The 24,234-nt window shown below is 41.3% G+C and overlaps 1 protein-coding gene across 1 annotated transcript in view; it reads right to left on the bottom strand.

Annotated features, from left to right (window-relative positions):
* The window catches only part of LOC125463028 (neuron navigator 1-like), a 618,648-nt gene extending 594,925 nt beyond the window's left edge, over positions 1-23,723 (bottom strand). Inside the window, exons 1-2 of the mRNA XM_059653430.1 lie at positions 23,631-23,723; positions 5,810-5,911 (exon numbers count right to left, since the gene is read on the bottom strand). The gene's annotated coding sequence lies outside the window, so the exon portion shown is untranslated. The remainder of the gene's footprint in view (positions 1-5,809; positions 5,912-23,630) is intronic.
* Between the last annotated feature and the right edge of the window lie 511 nt (positions 23,724-24,234).

The following is a 24,234-nucleotide window of genomic DNA, read 5'->3' as shown; positions in this document are numbered from 1 at the left end:
TATGGTGTGCAGTTTTGGGCTCCATATCTCAGAAAGGGTGTACTGGTCCGAAAGTGGGTTCAATGGTCCCAGGAGGGAAAAGCTTAATATATGAGGAATGTTTGAGGATTCTGGGACCATACTCATTGGAGTTTAGAAGGATGAGGAGGGATCTAATTGAAACTTACAGAATACTTTCTTTGGCAGGAGAAACTAAGACCTGAGGGGACAGCCTTAAAGTAAAGGGAAGACCTTTTAGAACAGAGATAAAGAGAAACTTTTTCAGACAGATAGTGGTGAATCTATGGAATTCACTGCCACAGAAGGCTGCGGAGGCCAGGTCACTGAGTACATTGAAGGCTGAGATAGATAGGTTCCTGATTATCAAGGGGATTGAGGGTTACCAGGAGAAAGCCAGGGAAGGAGGTTGAGGAACTTATCAGACATGATTGAATGGCAGAGCAGACTCAATGGGCCGAATAGCCTAATTTCTGCTCCAAGGTCTTATGGTCTTATAAAAACACACTGATTACTGCAATAAAAAATCTAACTGCAGTGGTATAAATATGCACTATATTGAAGCCAAATATAAGTTACCAGATTTAAGTTTGGATGTCAATGATACCCACAAAACTTGAAGTTTCATTCCATGACTAATGACGTCAGTTTGATCAATTTACTTAAATCCTTACTCCTCCTTATCACAAAATATTTTCATTAAAAAATCATGCAAAAGTCATTGAAATAAAGAAGAACGTGGGAGAGGAAAACAAGAAATCCAATTCTTTAGTGAGAGAGAAAGAGAGTGAAAGGAAGAAAGAGAATTATTCCAGTTCTTCATTCTTTTTTCCTGAAATTAGCATTTTCTACTTTTTCCCCTATTTAAATGAGACTGTAAATGGCTGTTCTTTCTCACTGAAATGATAATCATAGGTAATTACAGTTTGGTACCATGTTTTAACTGATTCAACATTGTCAGTACCTGTTTTATACAATCTCATGTAAGCATTTAAAGCCAAGATAAAAAGTAAAATTGTTGTTTCAGCAATCAAATCAGGGCAGTGTTTTAGTTCAAATTTTAGTGAGTATGTAGATCTTGAAAATGAATGGCTGTTCCTCTGCAATGTGAAAACCATAACATTTAATAACTGGCTATTTGAGATTTACATCTCAATTTCCTGTTTATCCAAGGAATTTTCAGCACACATTATTTTTGCACCCTTGGCTCAATGTGGAAAGTTGATGTATAATGTGCAAAGAATTATAAATTTCAGTGCTTTTCCAGCATCACCAAACCTAGCCCAGATTCTGCAAAGCCAGAGGCAAAGATCCTCTTCAGCCGAGCTCCAACATCAGAACCAGACTTATTGTGGTTTCTCTTCCCAACAAATTAGCAGTCTGTCTCAGCGATAAACTAGAGGCAGTTTCATGCTGTAGAGCAGCACAAAAGCAATGTTTAACACTCCTCCAATGATGGATGTTGTTAACCAAAACAGAGTGAAGCGTTCATCCCAATAATTATGATCGGATTTGAATCCAGGTCTCAGGTGACAACAGACCAGTATCCAGAACACCATTTTATCAAGTCCATCTTCTGATTATTTGCCGAGTAATCAAAACCAAACTGAAAATGTGACATTCACAGTAGCAACTGATAAATAACCTACAACAGATGACCAACACACTTAAACCAATGTGATATGTATTACTGCTAGCCTTCAAGATAATGTCGTAGTTGTTGAAAAAAAAACTTTAATACTGATTTTTGTACAACTGGAAAAAGGAGTGGTACAGATTTTACTTCAAGCATGTTTTAAGTGAAAATGATCCACAGAATACGAAGCATCTTTGAAAGAGACTGGAGTCTGCATAGTTTTGAGTGAGAAAGTATGTTATCTATAAAGGATTACTCATTGTTCTAAACAGGAAGTTGCCTTCAATTCAAAAGGAAGAATGCTGTAATGAGGACTAATGTCAAAAGCAGCCAACATGATCAAAAAGGTTGATGATATTCTGCTGAGGGGACACATTGCTGGAGCACTTAGGCAAAAGACATCATAATTAAATGAAATTTAAGTTGAGAAAGAAGGTGAAGGCTATACACTCAGAGGTTCACCAGGTGAAATGGATGTTGCCCGTGTGGACCTAAAAATCAAAAGAGAATTTGGGATGATCCACATAAATTTGGACACAACATGTTCTCCTATCAGCTGTTTGGTTGCACATATTGGACATATTTGTACATTGCAACTGGACTAAATATTGCTACCAAGCCACTAATTAACCTTCAGCAAGGTCTCACAAATACCAATGTAAATAATGAGCAGAATATCTGTTTGGGGGTTTTTGCTTGGGCAACTGCAAACAAGTTAACAAAGTGTGAAGCTGAATGAACACAGCAGGCCAAGCAGCATCTCAGGAGCACAAAAGCAGACGTTTCGGGCCTAGACCCTTCATCAGATAGGGGGATGGGGAGAGGGTTCTGGAATAAATAGAGAGAGAGGGGGAGGTGGACTGAAGATGGAGAGAACAAGTTAGTATCACTAGTATGTTGGTGGGCTTCCTAATTGGATACAAAATTGTCTTGACAGTAGGAGACAGAGTGGTGGAGGAGAGTTGAGTTTTGGACTGGACACTGTGTCCAATGGTGTTCCTCAGGGATCAGTACTGGGTCCACTTTTGTTTGTCATTTATTTAAAGGATTTGGATGAGAATACAGGAGGCATGGTTAGTAAGTTTGCAGTTGACACCAAAATTGGTGGTACAGGGGACAGAGAAGAAGGTTATCTCAGATTATAAAGAGATCTTGATCATTTGGATCAATGGGCTGAGGAGTAGCAGATGGAGTTTAATTTAGATAATATGTGATATACAAGGGCAAGGCTCATGCAATTAATGGTAGGGCCCTCGGTAGTATTGTAGAACAGAAAGACCTCGAAGTTCAGGTACCTAATTCTTTGAAATTTGCAGCATAGGTATACAGGGTGGTTAAGAAGATGTTTGCCATGCTTGCCTTCATTGCTCAGACCATTGAGTTTAGGAGTTGGGATGTCATGTTGAGATTGTACAGGATGTTGGTAAGACCACTTTGGAGTACTGTTTGCAGTTCTGGTCGCCCTGCTATAGGAAAGCTAATATTAAACTGGAGAGGGTTCACTAGATTTACCAGGATCTTGCCAGGATTGGAGGGTTTGAGCTATAAAAATAGGCTGGGATTTTTTTCACTGAAGTGTGGGAGGTTGAGGGGTGATCTTATAGAGGTTTATAAAATCATAAGGAGTACACAAAAGGTTGATGTTGTTAGTTGCTTCACCAAGCTGAGTGGCTTTCATGCAAACATTTCACAGTAGCAACTGATAAATAACCTACAACAGGTTATGGCCAAACCAACCAACAACTTCAACCGCAACTCCAGGTACAGATCTTAGTTAAAACATTAAATAGATAAGCTGAATAGGAAAAGAAAAGATCTTTTCCCTTGGAAGGGTGGGAGGTCAAAACGAGGGTTTTTTTTTAGGGTGAGAGGAGAAAGATTTATAAAAGGACACGAGGGGCAACTTCTGTTTTCTCACAAAGGAAGTAGGTAGTGTGTGGAATGAATGGCCAGAAGAAGTGGTGCATGCAGGTACAGTTACAACTTTTAAAAGACATTTAAATAAGTACACGAATAGGAAAGATTTCGAAGGATATGGGCAAACGCAAGCAGGTAGGACTAGTCTGGGAACATGGTCAGCACGGATTAATTGGATTGAAAGGCTTGTTTCCATGCTGTATGTCTTTATGACTCACTGACTCTATGACCAGTGTTACTGCTTATCAGTATGCTTTAACTCTGGGGCATCTCAAATTAAAAAAACAGGGCAACTGAAAAGCACTGTACAATGCTATAATATTGGAAACACATTTAAAACGTAATTTATAGTAGCCTTGTGCTGTATTTTATGCTACAAAACGTGCATGCAGTATACCAATAATGCAAGTACATATCGTGTTGGGGGTAGGTGAATTGAGGCACAGAGGACAAAGGAGAAACATAGAAGACAGGTGAAAGGGGAGGCTAGTAGGGGGTACGGTGGTTCAGTGGTTAGCACTGCTGCCTCACCACGCCAGGGACCTGGGTTCAATTCCGCCCTTGGGAGACTGTAAGGAGTTTGCACACTTTCCCCGAGTATGCGTGGGTTTCCTCTGGGTGCTGTGGTTTCTTCCCACAGTCCAAAGATGTACAGGTTAGGTGGATTGCCCAGTGTTCAGGGATGCGTAGATTAGGTGGGTTATGAGGGATGGGTCTGGGTCGAATGCTCTGAGGGGCAGTGTGAACTTGTTGGGTTGAAGGGGCTATTTCCAAACTGTCAGGATTCTATGATCTGTGATTCTATGATTCAGTGCCATTCTTCATGATCTTGGCTAATAGGAAAGGGAAGGGAAAAATGTTCAGATTATAAAAGAGACCGTAAATGATTGTATTATTCCAAATCATTTCATGAGAAGTATTATTTTTCAATTGCATGTGTCTAGCTTTGAATTCTAGATAATACTGATGTTAACTTTATGTTTGATAGCATTTGTTCTGCAATTTTGCAGCTACTGCAGAACCAATAAAATTAACTTGTACATTGATGTTTGATTCATAACAATGATTCCAGACAGTTATTCAAATCTTCAAACACAATTTGCCAGCAAACTAAAACTAAACATATCTTCTGTTGCTTTCAAATGCACCTTTTCCTTAAATGAAGCACCTATATGTTTAAACAAAGGCCTTTTAAAAAATCACCTGCTGTAATTCACAATTCTGAGACCATATGTATACTCAAAGCATGGGTGTTTGTAAACATACAAAGATCTCTAATCCCAAGATTTTTCAAATGAGACGATGTGCCTTCTCAAAGAGTTAAAACTCTTTAAGGACATAATCAGATGCTCATCAACAGTTCTAAAAATCCATGGTTCAACACAACGAAATCTTTCACCATAGAACATCAACCAATTAGTGAGAAATACTTCATCAGGAGGATGCTAAACTATTTAAAATAAAGAGATTAAAACAGAGATAATGGGAACTGCAGATGCTGGAGAATCCAAGATAACAAACTGTGGAGCTGAACGAACACAGCAGGCCAAGCAGCATCTTAGGAGCACAAAAGCTGACGTTTCGGGCCTGAAGGGTCTCTGATGAAGGGTCTAGGCCCAAAACGTCAGCTTTTGTGCTCCTGAGATGCTGCTTGGCCTGCTGTGTTCACCCAGCTTCACACTTTGTTGTCTTAGATCAAAACTCTCTCCAGTGTTACTATTTTAGTGATTTATTCAGAAAGTTACTTTGCAATAGTGCTTCTTAATATTTGATGGACCATCCCTTCTATAAATCTTTGTATTAACCACTGCATTTTCTTTGTTTTGAAGTAACACGAGACATTTTTTTCTCAGCTAAAGATGCTATCTGACATACAAGTTGTTGCTCAAACGAAACAACAGTATTACTACATTCTTAAAAGACCCACTCATTAATACAGACTGATAATTTGTCAGATGGAAGACGACAAATAGTTTGGAGCATAACATTTGCTTTTTAAGAGTTTTCAATCATTTGTAAAGATGATTATGCAGTCTAGTTTGTGGTTTGAAAAGGGAACAAGTTTATTTACTATATACATAGCCAAGAAAAATAGGAAAATATGGTTAAAAATAAAGTTAAAGGAAATGTGAAGAAGAGCTAAAAAAAAGTTTGTTCATATAAAGTTTATATATTGTTACTCCCAAATCATTCACAAACAATACAAGAATGTACTTGCTCTGAAAATCATAGATGAGCGATTTATCAAAACTTACTTACTGTTAGGGGAAAGCTGATAACTAATAATCAATTTCAATTCAAACGCCAACTGCATCCATAGAAGAATTCAGCACAATGCTTCATGTAGAATTTCTCACAATACTGAAAAAGTCAAGTTCATGGATGGTCAGTGTCAGGTTTTCAATCCCTACCAATCTGAACACAATATTTAACACCCTTCCTACTGCACTTTGACTGTAAGTCGGCTTCTTCATTTACAGTACAAAAGCTGCCTTGCAGCTGCAATTCACAATAGATGTCTTGTGGCATTTCAAGAATACTAATCTCTATCGTGACCGTGTCCCATTGCACATCAGTTGTGTGCATTTAGGAAGCCCTCATTAATTACTGCAGCAGATGAAAAGGAAACACCCTCACAGCATTATACAACAAAGCTCCTTTCACAAATTGTCAGGAACCACAGAAGTTAGATGCAGACTGGGCATCAGAAGTCTGCCAAAATAAAGCAAAAACAGAGTTTCTCTATCAATATCTGGATTCACAATTGATAACCTAATTGAGGAAACAATTTTATCGTCATTAAGTCTGCATTCAAAGCATATTTTTGTTTTTTGAATGCTTACTATTTTAGAATGCTCAATTTCCCACTCACTCTACAAAAGTTAACAGAATTATTAAGTACTATAAACAAGGACAAACTTATGCATCATTGTAACAAAACATTAAGCTACAAAATACAAAATCGCTCCAATATCAAATACATTTAACAGCAATCATTCTAGGACGAGTTCATAACAAGAAAAGTCATACGTTAAGGTAAGCTTTCATGCACACTTAAATTTTACTATATTCTAGCATTGCATCGGGAACAATTGCCAATTACGGTTATCAATTTTACTCTAAACCAGTTCATCACAACTTATTTGACTGCACATGCAGCTGTAAGTGTGGGCACAATGAGCCTGCAGGGAAGACAGCAAAATGGGCTTAGTTATAATATATCAGCAGGGTCCTAATGACAATAGCAGCATCGCACAGACAGAAAAGACATCCAAACAAAACCAAAAGTTAATTATAAAGCCCCAGTAAGGACCGAGGCATTGATTTGATGTCAGGTGCCCAATTATGTTCCATTTATAAGCCAAGGCTACTGGTCTTAATTTTTTGAAGGTGGAGGAGGAAGAATTTGTGTAATAATTGATATAGTCAGCAAACCAAGGCATGCTAGTTACAATGCAAATTAACTTTTAACACAATGGTGTTCAATTGACAACTCCAGATTGGGATAAAATTTGCGAAGTTTTCCCATATTAATATTTACAACCAAAAATGAACTGTATGCACTACTCTTATTTATTGAAGTTAATCTTCAAAGTTACAAGATGACAAGACTTCGAACTGCTTAATCAACACTAAGTAGTTGACAGGATAAAGTCTACAATGAAATGAATAGTAAACTTAATGACTTCAGAAATGAAAAGACATCCATATCTATAAATTCTTACCATTTCTAATAAATCTTACTTCAGTCGATTATTAAACAGGACCCAAGATAGTGGGAACTGCAGATGCTGGAGAATCTGAGATAACAAGGTGTAGAGCTGGATGAACAAAGCAGCCAACCAGCATCACAGGAGCAGGAAGGCTGACGTTTCAGGCCTAAACCCATCTTCAGAAAAAGGGGAGGGGAAGGGGGTTCTGAAATAAATTGGGAGAGAGAGGGAGGGGGATAGAAGATGGATAGAAGAGAAGATAGGTGGAGAGGGGAGAGTCAGGTCAAAGAGGCGGGGATGGACCCAGTAAAGGTGAGTGTAGTTGGGGAGGTAGGGAGGAAATAGGTCAGTCCAGGGAGGACGGTCAGGTCAAGGGGACAGGATGAGGTTAGTAGGTAGGAGATGGGGGTGGGGTTTGACGTGGGAGGAACGACAAATTAGAGAGGCGGGAACAAGCTGGGCTGGTTTTGGGATGCAGTAGGGGGGATAGGAGATTTTGAAGCTTGTGAAGTCCACATTGATGCCATTGGGCTGCGGGGTACCCAAGCGGAATATGAGTTGCTGTTCCCGAAACCTTCGGGTGGCATCGTTGTGGCAATGCAGTAGGCCCAGGATGGACATATCCCACCCTCACCATAAAACCCGCAGACAAGGGAAGCACAGTTGTAGTCTGGTGCACTGACCTCTACATCGCTGAGGCCAGGAGCCAACTCTCCGACACCTCCTTCTACCACCCCCTTGATCATGACCCTAACCCCGACCACCAAACCATCATCTCCCAAACCATCCACAAATTCATCACCACAGGTGACCTCCCACCCACAGCCTCCAACCTCATTGTTCCCCAACCCTGCACTGCCCACTTCAATCCCCTTCCCAAAATCCACAAACCTGACTACCCTGATCGACCCATTGTCTCCACCTGCTTCTGCCCCACCGAACTTATCTCCACCTGTCTCGACCCCATTACCTACCCCTTGGTCCAGGAACTCCCTACATACGTCTGTGATGCCACCCACGTCCTCCACCTCCTCCAGAACTTCCAATTCCCCAGTCCCCAACACTTGATCTTTACCTTAGACTTCCACTCCCTATACGCCTGCATTCCCCATGCAGATGGCCTAAAGGCCCTCTGCTTCTTCCTGTCCTGCAGGCTCAACCAGTCCCGTTCCACCGAAACCCTCATCCACTTAGCCGAACTCGTCCTCCCACTTCCTACAGACAAAGGGGGTGGCCATGGGCACCCGCACGGGCACAAGCTATGCCTGCCTCTTTGTAGGTTACGTGGAACAATCCCTCTTCCGGAGCTACACTGGCCCTAAACCCCACCTCTTCCTCCGTTACATTGATGACTGTACTGACACCGCCTCAAGCTCCCATGAGGAGCTCGAACAGTTCAGCCACTTCACCAACACCTCCCACCCCAACCTTAAGTTCACCCGGGCAATCTCTAATGCCTCTCTCTCCTTCCTAGACACCTTTGTTTCCATCTCTGGCAACTACCCAGAAACCGATATCCATTTCAAGCCGAGCGACTCCAACAGCTACCTAAAATACACCTCCTCCCACCCATCTTCCTGCAAAAATGCCATCCCCCTATTCCCAATTCCTTCGCCTCTGCCACATCTGCTCCCAGGATGAGGCATTGCACACCCGTGCATCTCAGATGTCCTCATTTGTCAAGGACCGCAACTTCCCCCCTTCAGTGGTCGAGAATGCCCTCAACTGTGTCTCCCGCATTTCCTGCAACTCATCCATCACACCCGCTCCCGGCAATAACAACCAAAACAGCATCCCCCTCCTCCTCCTCATGTACCACCCCACCAAACTCCGGATCCAACACTTCATCCTCCGACACTTTTGCCATCTGCAATCTGACCCCACTACTAAAGACATTTTTCCATCCCCACCCTTATCTGCTTCTGGAGGGACCACTCTTTTCCATGCAACCACAGGAAGTGCTACACCTGCACCTACACCTCCCCCCTCACTCCCCTCCCAGGCCCCAATAAGACTTTCCACATCAAGCAGATGTTCACCTGCACATCTGCCAATGTGGCATACTGCATCTGCTGTTCCCATTGTGGCCTACTCTACATCGGGGAAACCAAGCAGAGGCTGGGGTCTGCTTTGCAGAACACCTATGCTCGGTTCGCACGAAACAACTACACCTCCCAGTCATAAACCATGCCAACTCCCCCCCGCCATTCCTCAGATGACATGTCCATCCTGGGCCTCCTGCAGTGCCACAGCGATGCCACCCGAAGGTTGCAGGAACAGCAACTCATATTCCGCTTGGGAGCCCTGCAGCCAAATGGTATCAATGTGGACTTCACAAGCTTCAAACTCTCCCCTCCCCCTACCGCATCCCAAAACGAGCCCAGCTTGTCCCCGCCTCCATAACCTGTCCTTCCTCCCACCTATACCCTCCTCCCACCTCAAGTCCCACCCCCATCTCCTACCCACTTACCTCATCCCACCCCCAGACCTGTCCGTCCGTCCTGGACTGACCTATCTCCTCCGGAACTCCCCACCTACACTCACCATTCCTGGCTCCATCCCTGCCTCTTTGAGCTGTCTGTCTCCTCTCCACCTATCTTCTCCTCTATCCATCTTCTATCCATCATCCCCTCTATCCCTATTTATTTCAGAACCCCCTTCCCCTCCCCAATTTCTGAAGAAGGGTCTCGGCCTGAAGCGTCAGCCTTCCTGCTCCTCTGATGCTGCTTGGCCTGCTGTGTTCATCCAGCCCGACACCTTGTTATCTCATTAAACAGGACCCATTCACTGAAAACAAATTATGCGATAACTAATTTTTGCACAGCTCGATAGATTTTATTCTGTAACTTCTGGACCTGAGCTCAACACAACGGGGAAAAAAAAAATCAGACAGATAGAACACACAACGATAAAATGAAGTCAGCCTGACTCTTCATGCATTTAAATTATTGGAAGTAAATCAGATAGGTGTCCAAACCCCATGTGAATTTCCTCTCTGCATGCCCCAAGGCAATACCTCATAGTCAGGTAGTACAAATCAAAATCTAGGAGAATATATCTTAGATTTTTATAGCCATGAAATTAGCATAAAAACAAATAATTAGCTGATTAGCAAGATTACAAACACAATATTTGCTATGTACTACAAAAATTGGTGGGGGCTAATTTAAATAGAGCTCAAAAGCAGACAAGAAGATTGTAATGTTTAAATCAATCCCCAGCCATTGATTACAATGCAAGGTGTACACCAAGTTCTTGCTGCCTGCTTACATGAATTAGCTCTGCATCCTGCCAATGGAAAACAAACACTATCCTCTAACATCCAGGCCAAGCAGCATCTTAGGAGCAGAAAAGCTGACATTTCGGGCCTAGACCCTTCATCAGAAATGGGGGAGGGGGAGTGGGTTCTGAAATAAATAGGGACAGAGGGGGAGGCAGAAAGAAGATGGATAGAGGAGAAGATAGGTGGAGAGGAGACAGACAAGTAAAAACTGGACACTGAGCAGTTTTTACTTGTCGGTCATAGTTACTTGGACCCTTGGGAGCTGATACAAACTGTAGACACCTCCAAAGGAAAGAGTAGAACCCTGGTCTCCACCCACAGACTGTATGTGACATTAGTAGACTGGGGTGCCAATGTAAGAGAAACATTATTAGCTATACAACTAGAATGATAGTAATATAAAAATAAATTAATCAGCAACTAAGCTGCAGATAGTGCTCCTTTTAAATACATACATTTGTTCAGCTGTGAGAGTCTGAAGTCAGCTGAAGTTCCGAATTCCAATGTTTCTAAGAAGTGTCACTGGACTCAAAACATTAATACAGTTTTCTCTCTACAGATGCTACCTGGTCTGTGGCGTTCCTCCAGTAATTTCTGTTTCAGACGTCTAGTTCTTTGCTTTATTTCATATTACTGTATGCTGCTGGTTGTCCTGATGTGCGTGCTCTGCATACATCCAATGGGCATTAGTTATACACACAAGAATACCTGTATGGCATCTGGTGCAATATCCCCTACTACAGGTGTGAGCTCATTTCTGTACATACTTTTTTTTCTCTAAAGGAACTCAGTGTTCAAAAAGACCCTTCAATACTAAGGCCAATTATTTGTCCATTTTATTTCATAATAGTTCTCAATTAATTTGGCCATAAATGCACTGACCAATGTGTTCGTGATCCTGAGAGGATTACCAAATACATTAATACATGTTGAAATGAGAATGTACAGAAGTAGCAATTGTGTGATAACTTGCATATTAGAAACTTAATGTAGCGCAGCTTTAATTTAAAAACCTGAAAACTTTAAACACACTGACACACAAATTTGCAGGTCCTTATCTTCCAATGTTTAAATGAATCTACTCATTCATTTTGCTTGCATTCTGTCTATTTTGTTTACAGCAACACCTAATTTATCTACAATCTGAGAGGTTTGGTGACTCAATTCTTTACCAAACTGCAGCACATGAACTGTCAACAAGTATCAATGCCATAACTGAGCCAGCATTTTACAAGTACCAGAAAATTGAAAGCACTACAGTTGTTCTGTTTTAATTGGCTAATAAATTATTTAGAGCTCACACCTATGTGAAAGACTTCACCATGGAAAATCCATTGTATGCTGCCAACTTCCTTTCATGCAATCACACCCCATCCTCGTTTGTTGAAAAGCTATAGTAAATTATAGTAAAGATTGGCAGATGTTATTTTCCCCTCATTCAGCCAACTACTACAAATGAGTTATTCCCCTTTCCTTGGAGGACGACAGCAGCCAATGTGCTCCCAACTGGGATTATCCCAATACATCTGAATAGAGAAGAGGATCTACATAAGAATCCCAGGCAAGTCAGACTGCACATTATAGTGAATATCATTAGCTTTAGCAGATTTTTGCTGAGCTCAACCGATCCTCCTAAAAGGGGAGATATCAAATTGTAATAAGATATGTCACTAACTGAAAACTATTACGTCGGATGCTTTAGAAGAATTCCCCACTCAGGGGTGATAACATTTTCAGTAAAATTGTACAAAAGGAGGGAAATAACACCCACCGTAGGTTTTACATCTGCTAAAGATGTCACTGCCTATTTATGCAAGCCTGTTTATCAACCACCTGGGAACATCTCTGCACAGTTTAGTTGAACAGAGAGTCCGATATAGTGCAATTTCATCTCTCAAATAGCACTTGCAATTCCCACGCAGGATAAGATCAGGACATGAGACATGAGGGAACGCATGGTCAGCTGTGGCATTCTGACCTCATTCTGGCATACTGCAATGTTAATTGATGGAGATGGTACTGTGGAGTGACAGAGGTCAACCATCCTTACAATCATTTTACACAATATCAAATCTGGCTGAGAACCCATTAGCCACTAGATTCAGTGCTGTATTGTTTTGCTGGTTGCCTCCAAACTCACTTTGAACCCCAGTTTCACTTTCCTGTTGTTTTCACTGAATGCCCAATATCTTCAATCGTTGCAAAGGCTTAGCATGTGTTGCCATATCCAGAGTTTCTTAAAAGGTTCTGCAATTTTACCACCTGAATACCACCAATCCTATTATTGTTTCATGCATTCAAATGTTTCCACATACCTAATTTCACTTTTTCAACAACTTGTTTGAGTTTCTCCAATCAGGTTAAAATAGTCCGAAGTCTCGTCATCAGTCAAAAATGAGCTGTTATCTGTTGCTAGGAGATATTCAGGGATCCGAGAGGCACAGACCCATTGCAGACCAGGAAACCTTTCAATTTGATAACTTTAAACTAGACTATATAGCTTTTGTAGCCCCGAAGTTCATGTCTCATCAAGGACTGTAATGTGACTTCTGTGTATTTTGATAAACTCAAACACAATGAAAAGAGGCAGAGATCTAGAAGGATCAATTTCCTTTCAGGAACAACCTTTGGCCCTCAGCAGTAGAAAGCAATGGCAATTGATACATGTAACATTATTCAAACTGATTGAGCACTGATGATTCATTGGGAAGCATATGAATGGAATGACGTTTAAGTTTAATGGTTGCTTACTTAAAATTGTACATTTTTGGCAATATGGAGTATCATAATTTAACTTATCAATGGAAACCTTCAGCTAAAATATCCCTATGTCCTTTTCTGACAAATTGAATAATTATTTAAGATCTATAGAGATTATTCCTGATCCAAGGAAAAGCTGTCACCTGTAATCTGCACTCAAGATGAAATGGCTGTATCATGACCTGCAATAAGTCCACTAAGTGGTAGGATGAATAAAAAAGATCTGTTACAAAAATGACTTTAGGTTAAATAGTAATTATACTACATTTATACTAGCCACCTGCACAACAATCATTGTTTTTTCTGTCAACTTCTATTATTACCAATTGGGCTAAACTGCTGCAAGTAGACATTTATATCCTATGTTACAAATGTATGTTGATTGTAAAAGCAAGATTGGTTATCTAAGCATTTTAGAAAATTGCAGACACACCATTCACAATTTTATGTGCGCTGTGTAAATTTATACAATTCGAGTTTTACATGTAGATTTTCACCATCTGTCTGAAAGTTGCAACCTAGTGCCATTTCAATAGAGTACTTTACATTTGGGTATTATTAACTAGAGATTCACTTTAATCTCCAGCCTGGAGCTGCTTAGGAAAGTATGATTTCATTGTATGGGTTACATCCAAGGTTTCTCCTGTGTTTCTTTTGTAATACTCACAAAGTAGAGAAACCTTAGCTGCATTTTTTAAACAATTATCCAGCCAGCAGCACCAAATGAAGTTGAGTAATTATGTTTTTATATATCCTAATTGACATCCTAATGGTATGTCATTCAATTTCCCTGCATCTCTCTGTTTCTATTCAATCAAAAGGGCTGATTTACAAACCTTCAAATGATCTCCAGTGCGAGAGCTGAGAAATGTATCCAGAGTCAGTGTCAGATCATCTCAAACTAAAATTATACAATGCAATTTAAGAAAGCAGTATTGAAGATTTTATTCTATTGTCATAGATGCATACAGCATAGATTCCACAGGGATAGGGAACATTACAATCAGCATCAGATGCTAAGATTATTTCCATCATAGTATTCTCCTTTAAATATTGATGGGTCTACAGGAAAACGTGTTGAGCAACAAATAAAATAAAACTTATCCTTCTACCTGCAATCCTGGCAAACCAATACCCTTGCTGTCATGAGAACAGTTCTACATTAGCCAATTATTTTCGCATGGGCCTAGTCATCCTACTGGGCCTGTAGATTTTATTCTTGAACCTAGCTGCCAACAACTGTGGGCTTTGACTTCTGGCATGTGACTTCGGCTCTTCATCTTTTCTGCACCTCTTCCTTCCAACCCTCAGCAATTTGCACCACCCCACACATGCCCTTTCCTCCTTTCCCCTCACAACATGTCTTTTGGCCTGCATATAAAATTCAAGTGTTTTCAAACGTTTTGCATTCTAAAGCAGATAAACAGCAAAAAACACATTGGCTAAATGACCAGAGATAATGGGAACTGCAGATGCTGGAGAATCAAGATAACAAAGTGTGGGGCTGGATGAACACAGCAGGCCAAGCAGCATCTCAGGAGCACAAGAGCTGACATTTCGGGCCTAGACCCTTCATCATCTCTGAAGGGTCTAGGCCCGAAACGTCAAGTCTTGTGCTCCTGAGATGCTGCTTGGCTTGCTGTGTTCATCCAGCCCCACACTTTGTTATCTTAGCTAAATAACCATTGTTTTAAGCTAAAGTTTCAAATAAGAATGTAGACCGTCTTTCATTCATAGCACCTACTTAAAAATCTTCACCTTTATCTGGAACCTTTAATGCATGAATTGCTTTTTCAAGGCACAAATTACTGAACTTTGTTCTAAGCTCTGATGTAAATATGTTCCTCTTCCTCAGAAGATGCTCAGAGAACAGAGAGAGAGAGAGAGAGAGAGAGAGAGAAGAGAGAGTTGTCAAAACTCCATTAAAAAGCATGCAGAACCTACTCCACCTGTTGACGATGGGGGCCAATTTCAAGGAGGCTCTCCAGGAGGTGAAGAGTCAGTCTGCTTTGCTCTTTGCCTCAGAGGCCTCCAGGATAATCTTCCAGTCCAGGGCCTGCTCCATGGAGCAAGATGAGACAAGCTCACGTTTCTTCTTCCAAAAGGTGCACAGGGAGAGCCCTGTGCTCAGCAGCCTGAAGGAAGATGATGGCTCAGTAATGTCATCTCAGTTGGACATCTTGAGGATCAGCAAATTCTTTTGTGCCAGAGTGTATGACATGAAGCCCACAAACAGCATGACCTCCCAGTCACTCCTGTTCTCAATCATGTAAGTCTTAGACACAGCACGCCAGACCATCTCTAATCTCTGGGTGAGCTGTCCAAGGAACAAGTCCTTTGAAAAAGAATAAAACTCCCGGAGGCAACAGCTCACCAGCTGAGTTGTATACACCTCTTGCTGGGACTTGACTGGCCAGGACCTGCTGAAGGTGTACAGCAGTATGCATCAGGCAAGAAGAATGCGCGAATCCATGAAGAAAGTTATCACCCTCATCTACAAGTGGAAGTGGCAGAGGGAGGAAATCAGAAATTGGCAACTAATTTCACTGCTGAATGCAGATTACAAACTCCCATCTAAGGTCATCGCCAATCAGGGCAGGCTTGCTCTAGGCTCAGTGATTCACCCTGGCTAAAACCTGTGCTGTACCGGGCAGCACGGTCTCCGAGAGTGCCTGCATGCAGGACAGTGGGGTGGTCACCTGCGTCATCAGCCTGGACCAGGAGAAGGCCTCTGACAGGATATCACACGTATACATTTGGGACATGTTCTTCAAAAATGGGCTTCGGGGAGGGAATCTGCCGTTGGAATTGACTGTTCTACACCAACGTTGGTCATGCAGACTCACACAACGGGTGGAAATCAGAAAGTTTCCCAATCAGCACTGGAGTCAGACAGGCTTGCTTTCTCTCTGGCCTTGTTTGTGTGTTGTACAGATACTTTGCCAAGTCCATCAGAAAGGATGTGAGCCTGAGAAGGGCAACTATTACAAGCAATGGAGGCCTGCAAGTTAATACCCCTCTGTATTTGGATGACATTGCCATTTTCTGCTCAGATCCACTGTCAGTGTGCAGACTCATGAGTATCTGCAACCAGTCTGTACCAGCCTTGGGAGCCAAGGTAAACTGAGGCAAGAATAAGGTCATGTTCTTTGAGAACAGGGCTGATTTATCCTTTATCACTTTCACCATCAAGTCTGATTACCTGAAGGTGCTGTGCATATGGTTTGCAGAGGCCAGAGCATGGTCTAAAACTTGGGAGGAGCGTATCACCAAGGTGAGGCAGAAACTGGCCACTTGGAAACATTGCTCCCTCTCCATTGCAGTTAAAAACCTGGTCATCGCGTGTTATGTACGCTCAGTGATGTATGTCGCCTATTCTCTGAACCTGTACCATTGCAGTCACCTGAGCCATCTTCCACTTCATCTGGAGGTCAAAGATAAACAGTATCCACAAGGACCCATGTACAAGGCTCTGGATGTTGGGGGAAGAGAGGGGAAGACATACCACCATTGCCGTCATCCTGATGGCCACCTTTGTATGTGGTAGTATCAAGATGGGCTCAGTTTGCAAACACTAAGTGTCACGACATACTGAGCATCTACCTTGGTGTTACAAAGGATGGGTCTGCCAAAGGCTAAGTAATTGGACCGTTCCATATTACCTGTGCATCGTGGAAATGTTTGCAAAGACAAAACATGTTTGACCACAAGTCCATCAGGAAGTGGTCAACATGTAGTGTCATTGAGACTTTGTGGGAAAAGGAGAAGGTGGATCCTGCTGGGTGTTTCCTAGTGCAGACTGTCAATGTCATTTGGCAGTATGCCTCATAGTCAGAACTTTCCAGAAAGCACCAAGGCATCACTTGGCTGGTGGTGAGAAGGATATTGCCCGTCAGATCTTTTGCATATGTTCAATCCGTGTCCCAACACATGCTACCCTCAAAGTGGCCATGGAGGGGATACAGACTTTCACAAAGTTACTGCTGGAATATGTCTTTACAAAAGAAGTCTGGAAAGAGATGCAATGGTTTTTGTCAAGGTTCATCCTGAGTAGCTCCATGACGCAGTTTGGTTTGTTCCCCGAGATGTATACCTAGACAAACATCAACTGCACCTGGAGGACTAAATACTTGGTGGAAGATGCTACTGACTGTAAAATCTGCATTTATCCTTCAAGCTTACCTTCAAAATCTAAGTCAACAATGAAATTTTTTTTAAAGAAAGAAGTGTTCAGTTAAAAAAAGGAGATACACTTCTAAAGTATAAAACTTTTTCACAACAGTCCCAATAATTGTGAATAGAAATGGATATGTTTAATGGAACTGCCCTGAAGAAGAATTGCTTATCCCCATTCACATTGTCAGAATTTTACGGGAAGCATTACCCTACGGTTTCCTCCATTAAGGAAACATTCATCTGCAATTCCTTTTTGCACTAAATGTTCACCCACCATTACTGAATGGCATGATTCCAAGGCTAATATCTCCTATTTAAAGAACTTAAAAGCTTATTACAAGGTACAATGAATATACATGAATGGATAACAGACCTTAGTCACTTAGAAATTGACACTGAATGATAAAGGAATTCAGTAACATTTAAAGTTGCCAAGAATTTGTCAGCTGCCTTTTCAATACAGCAGAAGACATTCTAATATTTCATCTGGAAAGAGTATTATCCGGCACTGTGTCAAAAACAAATCATTCCTTCAAAAAAGTTTGGACAGTGCAGCTCTACACTTGCCGCCAAATACATCAAGCATATTTATTTTGTCATGCCTTTGGCCAATTTTTCTTTTATAATGTTCTGTCCATGACGACTCCAGGACATCCTTTTCACAAATGCGATTCATTTAAGGCATTTCAAACCCCTGATCTTGTTGTATATTGTAATGGCTTTGAAAGGGTTAATGCTGGAGATTGCATTAAACTCTAGCAAATCTGATGGTATCGTGAAGGCTTGGGCCAGCATGAGGCAAAACATCTTAGGCTCCCGTGGAGTGCAGACCTATATCCACAGTCTTCCCCGTCTTAAAGCTATGTCTAACTAGCCAATATAACTTGTAGTTGAATGCTATTGTGCAATAAACTACATTTTGTGGTAGACAGAATTCTCATTCTGGTAAAATCTCAAGAGTGGTTGATCCTCCATGCTGTATACTAAACAGGTTCTTAGAACAAGTGAAGTGAGCAAAAGAACAGTGGTGGCAGAGCGTTACTACCCACAGACGAGCTACCAAATGGCTCTGAGGTCGGGTTTAATACCCAGTTAGCTGAGGTTTGGTGGATGGAAGCTGAGTACAAAGTGCAGTGTTTTCAGGCCCAAATTATTTTCATCGTCAGTTCTCATCTGGCATACAGTTGGTCAGCCATAAAATGATTTCTAGTGGTCAGAGATTACTTGTCAATACCATTAAAGATAAAGGTGGCAGCAACCAGATAATTCACTAGATGGTGGTTTCAGGAGAGCTTGCTCAGAAGGGATGGGTACAAATTTATGATCCAATTATATGCCCCTTAAAGGCAAGAAAGACTCCAGAATTAACAAAGTTCCTCAGAGGCCAGACAAAAATCTCCAAACATCTGAAGAAAAGTGAAAATCAATCCACTTGGATCAAATCTACCTTTCAAGGGTGAATCAAAATGAATTCTGCTGATGTTTTATAGTAGTCAATGCCCATGTGTAACACAGTAATGAACCCACCTTGCAGTGTGTGACATGTACAAATTCATCAGATCAATGTACATTTATGTCTGAACTCCACGGGATACTCAACCATAGCCTGGGGTCCTTCTCCATGGTCTGACGAGAACAGCAAAAGCAGGAGCAAAAAGAAACTAATCCTGAAAAGGTGGAGGGCCAGATCATAGAAGAAAAATTAAAATGAAATGTGAAGTTGTGGAAAATAAATAAACAGTTAGAATTCAAGGGAGAAAAGAAACAACCTCAGCTATACACAAATAGGAAAAGCGAAAGTTGAACTGCAGAAACAGAAAGGAATTCTTGTAAGATTAAAGCTAAAATGGGATTCTGTGCTGAAGCATTAGAATGGAAGGTGGAAACTGGCACACATTACAAATCACAAAAGTGTTATGGCACAAATGGAGGCCATTCAGTCCCTCATGCCTGCATCGGTTTGTTAAATGAGCATCATTACCTCACACTAATCTTTTTTATCCCCATACCCTTACGGATCATTTTTATCCAAATAAATCATCTAATATCCTCTCAAATGCCTCAACAGAACCTGTCTCCAACACACTTCTTGGCAAATACATCCCATATCTTAACAACTCTCTGACTCAAAACTTTTTCCTCAGTTCACGATTGCTTCTTTTGCAGATCATTTTAAATCTATGCCTTCTCATTCTTGTTCCTTTGAAAAACACTAACAGTTTTTCCCTATCTACTTTATCTAGCCTGCTCATGATTTTCAAAAACCTCTATACAGTCTTCTCTTGATGTGCTTCACTCCAAGGAAAAACAGCCCAATTTCTTGAATCTATCCCCATAACAGCTGAAAATACATGTGAGCGTTGGCAGAAATAACAGCACAATGCATAATTTCTCTGGTCACAAACTATCCAGAACAAAGCAGGATTGGCATGACATTCACCATTGGCACATTGTAACAGCACAGAAGATCACCGACAAGACACACTTCAGCAACCTGCTTAGCCTTCTTTAACAGCATCTTTCAAATCACTTAAATCATTTTGAAGGATTTAAGTTAATCATTAGTGCATCTTAACAGTATAGGGTTGCTCTAAATTATAGGGTCACAGATTTAGGGTGTCTCACTTTTCCTATTAAATTCATTTGATCATTAGTTGTTTCTGCATCTCCCCAAGTCGAACACATTTCCATACCTAAGTAATTCTAAAACCAAATTGCTTCCTACTTCCTTTCATGTGTCACTTCAAGTAATTGAACAGGAGTAATCCATGCTGATGTTAATTTCTTTTTCCATTCTTTGCGGAAAAAATAACCAACTTTTTAACCTATCAATGTGAATGCAGCAAAACTTGGACAAAGTTCAGGCTTAAAGATAATAAAGCGTGAGGCTGGATGAACACAGCAGGCCAAGCAGCATCTCAGGAGCACAAGAGCTGACTTTTCGGGCCTAGACCCTTCATCAGAGATGAAGAAGGGTCTAGGCCCGAAACGTCAGCTCTTGTGCTCCTGAGATGCTGCTTGGCCTGCTGTGTTCATCCAGCCTCACATTTTATTATCTTGGATTCTCCAGCATCTGCAGTTCCCATTATCTCTGATACAAAATTTAGGCTTAGCTTGATAAGTGGTTAAGATTTACACCGTACAAGTACTGGGCAATGACCAACTCCAACAAGAAAGAATCTTCTATTCTTGATGTTCAATGGCATTTCCATTATTCCCTCCTAACAACCTGGACATTGAGATTGTTAACAAACTTAACTGAGCACAAATGAATCCTAGTCTGATTGGCAGGATATGATGAGAGGAATCCCCACAAAGGTCGATGCTGGGAGCTAGACTTGTTACAATTTACATCAACGACATAGTTGAGAAATTAGAAGGCATGGAATTTAGGTGAGAAAGACAGATAGGAAAAAAAAAAGTTATATCTGACTTGAAACGTTAACGTTGTTTCTGTCTCCACAGATGGCTGCCAGATCTGCTGGGTTTCTTCAGTACCTTGGTTTTCCTTATTTCATGATGCTCTGGTCTTTGTAAATAAAAGCAAACTGGTAATTGGGTTGAGCGAATAGGCAAAAACCTGATATGTGAAGTAGAATGTAGGAAAATGTGAAATTGTTCAATTTGACGGCGAGAATGAAAAAGCAGAGTATTAGTTAAATAGAGAACAGCTGCTGCTTTCCAAGATGCAGAGAGATTCAGGTGTTCCAGTCAGTGCATGAGTCATGAAAAGTTAGAATGCAGGCACAGCCCATCATCAAGGAAGTCAATGGGCTGCTAGTTTTTAATGAGAACAATTGAACAAGAGTGAAGATGTTATGCTTCAGTTATATAAGGCATCGGTGAGACTAAGTCATGACTATCATGACACTTTGGTATCCTTATCGAAGGAAGGATATAGATGTGTTGAAGATGGTTCAGAATAGATTTAATAGAACGTGTGGGTTGTTTTATGAGGAGAGGTTGTATAGTCTGGAGGTGTTTTCATTGACGTTTCAAAGAGTGAGGGTGACTTGATTGATGTTTGTTAGAGCCTGGATGGTTTTGACAAGGGGAATGTGGAAAGGATGCTTCCCCCTTCTGGGTGAATGCAGAAATTGGGGGCACTGTTTCAAAGTTAGGGGTCACCCTTTGGGTGAGCTGGACATAAATGAGATCTTTTTTCTTTCAGAGGTTGGTTCGACTGTGGATACAACAGCAGACCAGACACTGGGAATTTGGAGGCAAGAAATTCACCTACTGAGTCCTCAAAGTCTATCCAGCACAAGGATTGGAGGCACAGCCAGACAATGAACTTCTGAATGCTGGGGTTCAATATAATCAAGTTGAACCAAACTCCCACCACCTCCAGTAAATGTACAAGTGCACAACTAACAGAAAAGGTTCCTTTTAATCAGGGATACCGGAGCCAGTGAGATGCCTTAGGGCACCGTAGTTGAATTCACTAATCAGTGCAATCAGGCTTTGAACCTGCAACCTTCTCAGTTTGTTCAATTCAATCATCATTGAAACCATATAATGTGCTGTTTCTGATGCTGAATTCAGAAACAGGAAGCATTTCCACCTACTTTAGCTATTGTTCTATTGCACACTGACATCATTCGCTCAGAATGTAGCGTCCTTCATGACACAAATTTTACTTAGTAATTAGATTCTACACTCATGCCTCTTAATGCAATGAAACAATGTTTAAAGGATTATAAATTACAACCACAGCCCACTCAAGACAATTATTTTAAGTTATTTTACTCAGTGACTCTGAAAGCAATTTCACCCTTAAGCTTGAGAGATAGGAGGAATTGCAGATGCTGGAGAAGGATCAAGGCCCAAAAACATCAGCCTTCCTGCTCCTTCGATGCTGCTTGGCCTGCTGTGTTCAGCCAGCTCTATACCTTGTTATCTCACCCTTGGGCTTCTTCAGTTTCAGTTGATATTTCAATCCCAAGATACTTAAAGGTGAAGCCTAATATTTTGTGCTTTTGTCTTTAGTTACAGTACCTGGCAAGTTATTGATTATTACACAAACAAATAAATAAACCTCTTCAGTGCCAGTGTGAGAATTTCAGAGTGCTGTTAAAATTCACAAATTTCAGAATGATAGTGCAACCATCCATCACTGAAAGGGGACACTTGGCACAGTGCATATCTCTGCCACACTGTTCACTCAATATTATCATTAAACACTTCTTCAAGGCCTTTCCCTGGCTGATCGATGCTCTTCAAACACAATGGTGAAAAAAGTCTTCCAATTAACACCATCCGTCTCACTAAGCAAGCTTCAGGCCAATCAACATCCAACAGCCTGCTCTAAAAACTCTACTCAGATTTGAGGAGCTATGACAAATTACACTATAGCAGATGAAACAATACAAAATACCCTAAAAGTCCATTCTTCCAAATGTAACTGTTAGTTTTTCTTTTAGAAATCAAGGACCTTTGGGCCATTCCTCACAGTGTGCCAGGTTTTGTTGAAAAATGTTAGTTTCGAGAACAGGCACACAAGGCCAAAATCATCATTCTGCCCACTTTCAGTGGAGATGGTATCAATATAACTCAGAGAAGACAATGCTGACAGTGCAAAGGAAAACAGCCCACAACATATGAATGAGCAGATTTTTTTAAAAAGTTGGTATCCAAAAATGTACATTGCTATTCTCTGTAACTGGAATCCCAGCTTCTGAGCCTGATCTTCACAGTAAATTACGTTTAAATTTGTTTGTTTTTGAGTGAATATATTTTAATGCATTTCAGAGGAGTACTAACAAATGCCCTGCTGTAAATGTTGACATCCCAATGTTATCCAAAGATCACCTACCAGACCTGGCCATTAATGTAATTTTAAAATAAAAGCCTATGTTAGAGAGTATGGAAACCTGTTCACTGCTGGGATTGATACGCAATATTTCATTATTTCCTTTCTTGGTGATACAGTTTATTAGGGAAAGCAGCTTGAAAGTTTCCCATGGAGACACAACACATCTGCGGCTAGATCAATCGACAGTGGATATTGAATCTTCGGCTCCACTGTTGCGAGGGCGCTGTTTACACAAGCCCGTCGGCTGTAAGCTTCTATTGTGTGACTGCAAACAAACACGCACTGATTTTAAAGCGCGGCACAATTCCTTTCTTTTGGCTCTCAAGTATTTACCTTTCTCTCGCTTCCAAAATATCGTCGCCAGAAATGTCTTGATTCGAGCCCCTCCTGCAGCAGTGGAGAGAAACAAGGCACACTTCACTGCAGTACAGCAACAATTGCAGCACGGCGTTCCTCTCTCTCTCTCTCTCTCCCCCCCCCCCCCCCCCCCGCTCTCCCTCTCTTGAAATTAACTCTCTCCTCCCTCACATATACAACACGTTTCTTCAATAAGACAAACGGCAGCCGGTGACTGCGCGCTGCAAAGCGTTTACCTTCCCGTAGCAGCTCGGTGCCACCTCCTCCCTCAGAACTCGCACCGCCTCCGCTATCTCCCTCACCAAGAGCCAGCTCCTTCAAAGGAATGGCCCCAAACTGTGGGGAAACATAACCTACGATCTCTCAGACAAAGCACGAGGGAAACCCAAAGGGGTGACCCCCATCTCTCTTCAGATTTACTTCAACACGTAGGTTAAATGTTTTGGACAAAAGGACTTATCTCTTTTTTTAAAAAAAATGCTGTTTTCTTATTGCACTGCTTGTGATCTGTAAAAAGTCAGCTGGAAATAGTTGAATTATGTTGCGGATTGTGAGTTCCCTCAATACAAAGAGCTGCGGA

This window comes from Stegostoma tigrinum, chromosome 21, assembly GCF_030684315.1.
Source record: "Stegostoma tigrinum isolate sSteTig4 chromosome 21, sSteTig4.hap1, whole genome shotgun sequence".
Lineage (NCBI taxonomy): Eukaryota > Metazoa > Chordata > Chondrichthyes > Orectolobiformes > Stegostomatidae > Stegostoma > Stegostoma tigrinum.
The sequence above is the reverse complement of the archived record's forward strand: the minus strand, read 5'-3'. Positions and strand labels throughout refer to the sequence as shown.